Consider the following 7,468-nt stretch of genomic DNA (forward strand, 5'->3'; position numbering starts at 1 on the left):
AGACAGGTCACTCTGTTAAAACACAGATAAGCAGAGCTGGGGGTTGCAAGAAACAGTTAATATTAGCAAAGTGCTTGGCAGAGGCAGAGCGCTAGATGAGCACCAGGTACTAGGAATATTACCTTTTGTAATCATTGCTTTATTAACATACAACAATCTTATTAAATCTAATCTAAGTGCTTATTTGGCAGGTTCAATAGAAAAGCCTTAATTGAGCTCATTTTAAATATAGCAACAACTGCTTACTCTGCTTTCTAAGAAGGTGTGAGCTTTCCTGGCTACACCTGCTTGCAGCTGACAGCTTGTTAGCGAAGAAGGATGTTTTTGAAGGGTGGATTTTTGCTGCTTTGGGGTTTTCCCAGGGCTCAGTTTATTTGGGGATACAGGAGGAGCCGGTAACATCAGTCACCCAAGGAGGGCTTCCTCCACCGCCCAGGTGGGTCCATCCACCCGTCTGAGACGGCGCCTCGTTACCGAGAGGCCAAAGTGGGACAGGAAGTGCCATTTGCGTAATGAGCAGCCCAGTTCTATGCTTAATTAAAGCTTCTTAATCTGCTGGCAGTGAATCTGCCAGGAGGTTTGACAGCCTTGGCTGGACCTCTTTCATCAGCCACAGCTGCAGCAGTAAATGAGCGGCTCTGTTGAGCCCCCAGGAGCTGCCCAGGGTCCCGGTGGGGATGAATGCCTCGCTTGTCTCCTCCAAAGGCACCACAGCTTCACCTGGCTTACAAGGGGCTTCTTCCGACCAGCCGGCGCCTTGGAGAAAGGGCCTATTTTAACAGGCCTGGGACTGACCTAAATATCCAGATCTGAGCCACCCTTGAAGGATGGGACCAGAGAGGAAGGCGAAGATTTAAATATCTGGACTCAAAGCCAAATCTTGACAGCTGGAAGCCCTCTCTGCCTGGATTCACCATGCAGGAGGTTTGGCTGTAACAAGGAGACAGAGACTTCCAAGTCCTGCCCATCGCTTTGGGTACCGGAAAGGCTCCATCCCCCCAGGACCACCTGGTCCATAAGGGCTGGAGCAGCACGTGGCCCTCGTCCTACGGCCAACGCATGAGGTGGGGAGTCACCGTACCGAAAAAGCACACACTCATGGAGCACCGAGGGCTTTCTGCTCACCTTGATGCGTGTGCCGTGCAGGCTGGCGGCTCCCTCGCAGCTGCTGATCTTCTCTCCGCAGGTCCACCTCTGATTCAGCAGCTCGCCCCGAAACTCATTTTCTGGGGAGGGGAAGAGGAACACACGGTCAGGATGCAGAGTCAGCCTGGTACCCCAGCAACAGCATCAACCGGAGGCAAAAATGCAGTATTTATTCCCTGCCTGCTTTCTTTAACGGCCATTCAAACACTGCCTGAGGGTCTCCATGCCCCAGGCAGGACCCCATGGTGCCGCTCCAAGGCCAAGAGCCCCCGTCATGAAAAATTTGCAATTGGAGTAAACAAAGGCTCGGAGACCTAATGGGCTCCCGCGCATCAGCCGAGCTGCAGGAGCGGCCCACGTGCGCCCTCAGCCTAGCCCAAACACTGTGCAACGCTGCTCAGCTTGGTCCTCGGTTGGAAAACACAGTATTAACAGCGAGTGTCACTGGTGGGCTGGGCAAGGCAGCCGCCAGCACCAGCCCAGGAGCCTCGCAGTGCCCGTGGCAGCTGGCAAAGGACTTCTCTGCCCTTCGCGCTTGCTCCGCCCTTACACCCTCTTCTCTTTCCAGACATGAAGTTAATTTTTAATCTTTCACAAAAATTCGCACATCTAAAGCACTGGATGGGACCCATTAGCTGGACATCACTGAGAGCCGAGTGGGGTCCCCACGCAGGTTTCTGTGACACCAGCATTTTGGGAGTGGGTCATTACAGGGATAGGCAGTGAAGGGAAAGATTGTGGGAAATACGTGCTTTACAAGTGGATTCTTGGCACTTTCCCTTCATCTAGTACAACTTCAAACATCTTCAAGGGGCCGGCACCAGCCCTGCCGCACACAGATGGATCTGCAGTAGCTGGGCCAGCACGGAGGAGCTGCTGTGGTGCGGGAGCTGCATGGCACAGCTCACCCTTCCACGCAGTAATGAGATCAGAAGCATTTGCCCCCAGACTCTGGCCTCCGGGCCCCCAGCGTCACAGCTCACCTTGGCAAACTGTTGTTGCTTTGGGCGCCGCTGCCACGAGCCTTCCCCTCACATCTTTAATTGCGGCTCCCTCTGGCACTGAGTGCTGAATAATTTACTGCCTGTTCTCCAAGTCTTGCTCCATTCATCTTCTACCACCAATGCAAAGGAAAAAAGGAGAGCATCCCCCAGGAGGAGGAACATGAGGAACTACACGCGTGCCGGCACGCTTATTCATCTCAGGCTGCTAATAGCCTGGGGAAGAGCTCAGGGCAGAGGCTTCATTTTCCCTGCTGGAACAGGCTCCCATGCTTCCTTGACTTGATGTTTCTATTATTGGGGTGATCTCAAAGACAGCAAAAGCAGGGAGAGGGCTCACACACGCTAAAGGAAACCTGTGGAAGGTGGGTGTTTCCAGCAATGGATAATTGCTGAGTGTGTAGGACACCAGCCAAGCAACTTTGGATCTGCTCTGCCACAAAGCAACTTTTAGGAGAACACGCAGAAAATAGCTAGAGAATTTATTCCTCCCCTGCCTGTGTCTGTTCTCCATCTACCAGACATTAAGGAACAACCAGTGTGTCCCACAGTGCTCTTGCAAGAACGAGTACATTGAAAGACTGGGATAATTCGATCCCATGGTGATGTACAATCCAAGTTAGTGCCTAAGATAGATAACCATGAAAGTCACCTTCATGTATTTGTCTTAAAACAGAGCTGTTCTGAAGCCAGGAGGGCAGCTGGGGCGACTTTTCTAGGTTTCACAGGAGAAATGTCTGTGTTGGAGACTCCACTCCAAACCCTGTCTGAAGCATTGTGTTCCAGTTTGGACCCACAGGAAAGGCACAGGGCTTGGAAACAAAATCCAAGAGTTCCTGAAACATTATTCTGCTTTGGAGAAGCTCCGAGGAAAGGGAGCAGGGAGGCACAGATGGCCGGGCAGATGATGAAAACCAAGCAAAATGTGGGAAAGAAGCTAGAAAGGGACAGAAGAAAGGAGAAAGGGGGGGGGGTGAGGGGTGTCAAATAAGAAGAAATGAAGATGTTTCTGTAGCACATTCATAGGACAGTACAGCCTGCCTGCTTATCTGAAGCATTTCCCCGAGCATCCTTCTCCCAAGCAGTGTGTTTTAAAGCAGGAGCATCCTCTCTGGGATGCAGTGGGGGCAGGAGCAGAGAGTGGGTTAAACTGTAGAAACAATGGATCCTGGATGCAAGATAACCCTAAAGATAGCTTAGAAGATTTTTTGAAGGGTTGAGAGGTCATGAGATTCAACCCCAAGGAGGAAAAAATAGCAAAACACACACACGCTTATCGTCTTTGGGCCTGTTTTGCTTACATGTGCCTAAGTCGTAGGCTAAGGGTGAGCTCCAGAAGCTGCCGTGGTAAATCTGGCCTGAGATACCAGCTTGTCCTTGCCACGGGCCCTGTCCCAACCTCCCATGCCTTCATCGCCGCGAGCAAGAGGAGGGGAAGGGGCTGCGTGTTGGGGCGAGGAGCCTCGGCCAGGCGGAAGGTGCGTTGGCCGCACCAGCTCAGCGCCCTCCTGCCCGCTCCCGTCCTTCTGCCCAGCCCAGTTCAGATGGCCAAGGCAGCTCCGTCAACACAGGACTCAGATTTCCTCTGCTCCGTGCTGTTTAAATGCATCTGGTCTCCGGAGAGGATCAGCTTGCACTGCTGGCTGTGCCCTTTCCACCTTGCCTCCGGACCCTGGGTTGGTTATGTGAAGGACACTTCTTTTAACCCCTACCTGGACCATCCAAGAGGAGGTGTGGGATATTGCCTTAAATGCAAGTTTTTGCCAATGGGAAGCAGATCCCGGAGGGAACAGCACATTCTGGGCTCCCCTCCTGGCACCAAGCTGGGACAGCCAAAGCTCACAGCCGGGAGCACTTGCCAGGAGCACTTGCATCCACTCCCCCTTAAAAAATAACCTAGATGCTCAGCTGGTCTGATAGATCTCTGCCTGATGTTCACATCCCAAAGGAAATCGCCAGCTTTCCCGCACCCGCTCCATCCTCAGTACCCCCCACCCAGTCAGGACTGGATCACACCCTGGGGTCCCTCATTAGACAGGCTGCTTTTCCCCATCAACATTTATGACAATCCACCACCAAAACATCAGCGTGTCCTCTTCCAAATGAGGTTCTTTCCCAAACCTCGAATCTATTTGTCCCCTTCTCTCCTTCAGAAATATCTACAGAGAAAGGTCAGCTGTGAACCGAGGCGAGTTGTGCAGAATCGTGGCACAAAAGAGCAAGTTCTGTGAAACCTTTGGGTCACCCTCGTCAACTCCAAACAAGAAGATCTGGAAACCTGGGAGGGAGACCACACGGAATTCAGACCGTTAATCGGACTTGGGTGTGTTTTACTTTCCATTTGCAAAGAGAGAAGAAAGCATTGATTTGCCAGAAAAGAAATTAAACCCTGCAAAGAACGGCAGAAAGTTCCCCCAAAAATAAACCCAGCGAACCTCATAGGAAGCTTTGGAGCGCAGAAGGTGAATAGCAAACGAGGCAGGACGCTGCAGGAGGAGGCCGCCTGGGTGGCAGCCAGCTCCCACACGTGTCCTCACGGGAGCCCCGCTTGCAGGCTGCCTGCGAGAGCAGCACCACCCTGCCTCCAAATCTATGCAGAGGTTACATCTGCTATTGCAAAGTGATGGGGTGAGAGACAGGTTCCTTAGAGAAAACATGGGGGCTGAAGGCTTCGTTTCCTCATAAGATGTGTCACTGCATATTTAAACTGAAAGACTAGAAGAAAAACATATCAATCTTCATTTGCTCCCCCAAGTGCGAGAAAAGAGAAAGGAAGAGGGTAAGATTTTTCTTCATCTGTGTTCAGGCGCATTTTTATGGGAAAGGTGAACCCTGTGTTAACAAGGCAGCAACGTGCTGAGAACAGGCCGGGTCCTTCAGTGTCCCACCAGACAACGCGGGCTCACTTCTCAGAGCAAATACAGCAGCAGCGTCAGGGATCGGAGGGTGCCCTTTGGACCCCATCTTTCACGTGAATTAAAAAAAAAGAAAAAAAATCTCAAATCCAAATTTTACATCTTCTCTAAGCTGCAAAAGCCATGCATGGGCCCCTCCACCCCCTCTGCATTGCTTGCTGGCTAACACCCGTGCATTTTGCAGCGCATCGCCCACACGTGCTGCTCTCTATGGCCACCAGCCACTGCCTGGAGAACACCGATAGCTGAATTTGCTTTCCTGCGTGGCCCCAAACCCACGGTGCAGTGAGGGCTTCTCTTCTGGCAGGCAACACGAGTCTTATCTTTGATTCAAGGCTTCAGTCTCAGATCCTAGCTGCACCACTGAACCCCCTTTGCACAGCCCCCAGGACTCAGCACAGCCCAACCCAGCCTGAAGCACAACTAATTGCCCCACGCTTCTGCCCAACCCTTGCCAAGAAAAGATTCCTGAGCTGATACCCTGCACGAGTGCCTGCCAGTTCAGCCTTCATGCACGCGGGAGCACAGCAGCTATGCATCAGGGTGCTTTTTTAAGAGAGATGAATTAAAACCTCCGTAGGAATCAAAATCCACTGAAAAAGTAGAACCCAGCTACTTCAGCAATTTTTCTTCATTCTTCTCTGATGCCAGGAGTGTTGGTTTAACCCCCTCTCAGGGCATAGAAATACTGTCTGTTCAATGCAATTATCGCTGTTTACTGCAGCACGGCTATGTTCAGTGCTTCAAATTTAGCTTCCCAAACATGCATTTAATTTAAGATTTAATACTGGATGTTAATTGTATATTGCACAGTAAATGACTGATCATTAAAACATATTAATTGAGGTTTAACAGCTGTATAATAGATATTACATCTCATACTTATCAGCAAATATGATTTAATAATCAGTTAGGATGGGATGTATGGATGGGAGACGTAGCGTGGCCAGCTAAATTACAGGTCATTCTTTGTTGTTCATTTGCTGACCTAAAGATACTTTTCCTTAGCACGTTTGGAAAGAAGCGTGGCAATCACCAAGCAAATGTTGAGCTTTGATGCTCTCCCCTGGGGAGCTTACCTACACAAGCCCCAAAGAGTTTATAATCTCTATAAAAGGAGAAATGGGGGAGCTATGAGCAGTTTCCTCGCATAAAGCTGGGGCCGAGCTGCGGGGACCAGGCCCCATGACTGTGTTTGCACCAACAGCAAAGCGGGGAACTGGTGAACCCCAGTGGATGGGGAGCAAACGCCGGGAGACGGTCGTCCTCCCCCAGCACCTGGGGAATCCTTTCCACCATGTGCAAGAGTCACAGCCACCCTGAACTTTCTAATAGTACCTCTTATTTAAAGCAAGTCGACAAGCGTCATCGCCCTTGACGAGGGATACGCGTACCCCAGCCCGCACGCACTGGGCTGGTCTCTGGGGCAGTTCACCCGAGCGCTCGGTCTTCCGCTGCTCCCGTCCCCTGGCTCCGTCATCGCATTGACCCAGCACATCCCGCTCCCGCAGCCCAGGGGCTCGCTGCTCCTTGTCCCCATGTCACTCCCAGCCGTGCCCCCTCCTGCCGAAGCGCAGAGCCGGACGGTGCCTTGCTGCGCCGAGCAGCTGTTCAGAGACCCAACAACCCATCGTACCAGTGAGCTGAATTTTTGATCCCACGGCCCCGACAAACACGCAACACTGGCTTAACCCACTGTGCTACTGAACCACAGGCTGCAACATCAAAGGTTATGAAATCTGTGATGCACACTCTGATCTTTTATTTTCCCCTTACTCAAAGGAAAAAAAAAATCAACCCTCTCAAGTGCTTTCACTGCCAAATGGACTCTTGCAGCATGGCGTGCGTTGCTAACCTGCTAAGTGACCGGCTCAGCACCAGCACAGCTCAGAGGTGTTTGCTGCCAACAGCCAAGTACAGCCCTGCTCAGCTCCATGGGTCCTGGGGGCACAGAGGAGAGGAGCGGAGCACGAGGGTTTCCATATGGCTATGCAAAGGGGAAGACGACAGGCCATCGCTAGCATGATGCCACTATTTCTCCATCTCCTGCTGCAGGAACCTGCCACCCTCCTTCCAGCGATTCCTGCGGTAGGGCCCGGGGGCCAGCCAGCAGCCCAGGGAGCATCGCCCGCCTCAGCTCCCTCCTCCAGCACTGCACGAAGCACAAGTGACTCACGTCCTCCTTCCCGGCCCCATGCCACCTCACCTCTTGGCTCATCCTGCTTTTGATGCCATCAGCTGCCACCTCTGCCCAGGCAGCAGTGTCAGCCCCTGTGGCCTCCTCAGCCATGCCAGCTCGTGCTTTGCCCCGTGATACCTGGCAGCTTTGGATGCTTTTGAACTCTCTTTGCCAGGTCCTTGATGAGAAAAGGGAATCATTCCTTTCCCATGGCCCTGGGGTAGGAC

This window comes from Pygoscelis adeliae, unplaced genomic scaffold (genome assembly GCF_000699105.1).
Source record: "Pygoscelis adeliae isolate BGI_AS28 unplaced genomic scaffold, ASM69910v1 Scaffold286, whole genome shotgun sequence".
Classification (NCBI taxonomy): Eukaryota; Metazoa; Chordata; class Aves; order Sphenisciformes; family Spheniscidae; genus Pygoscelis; species Pygoscelis adeliae.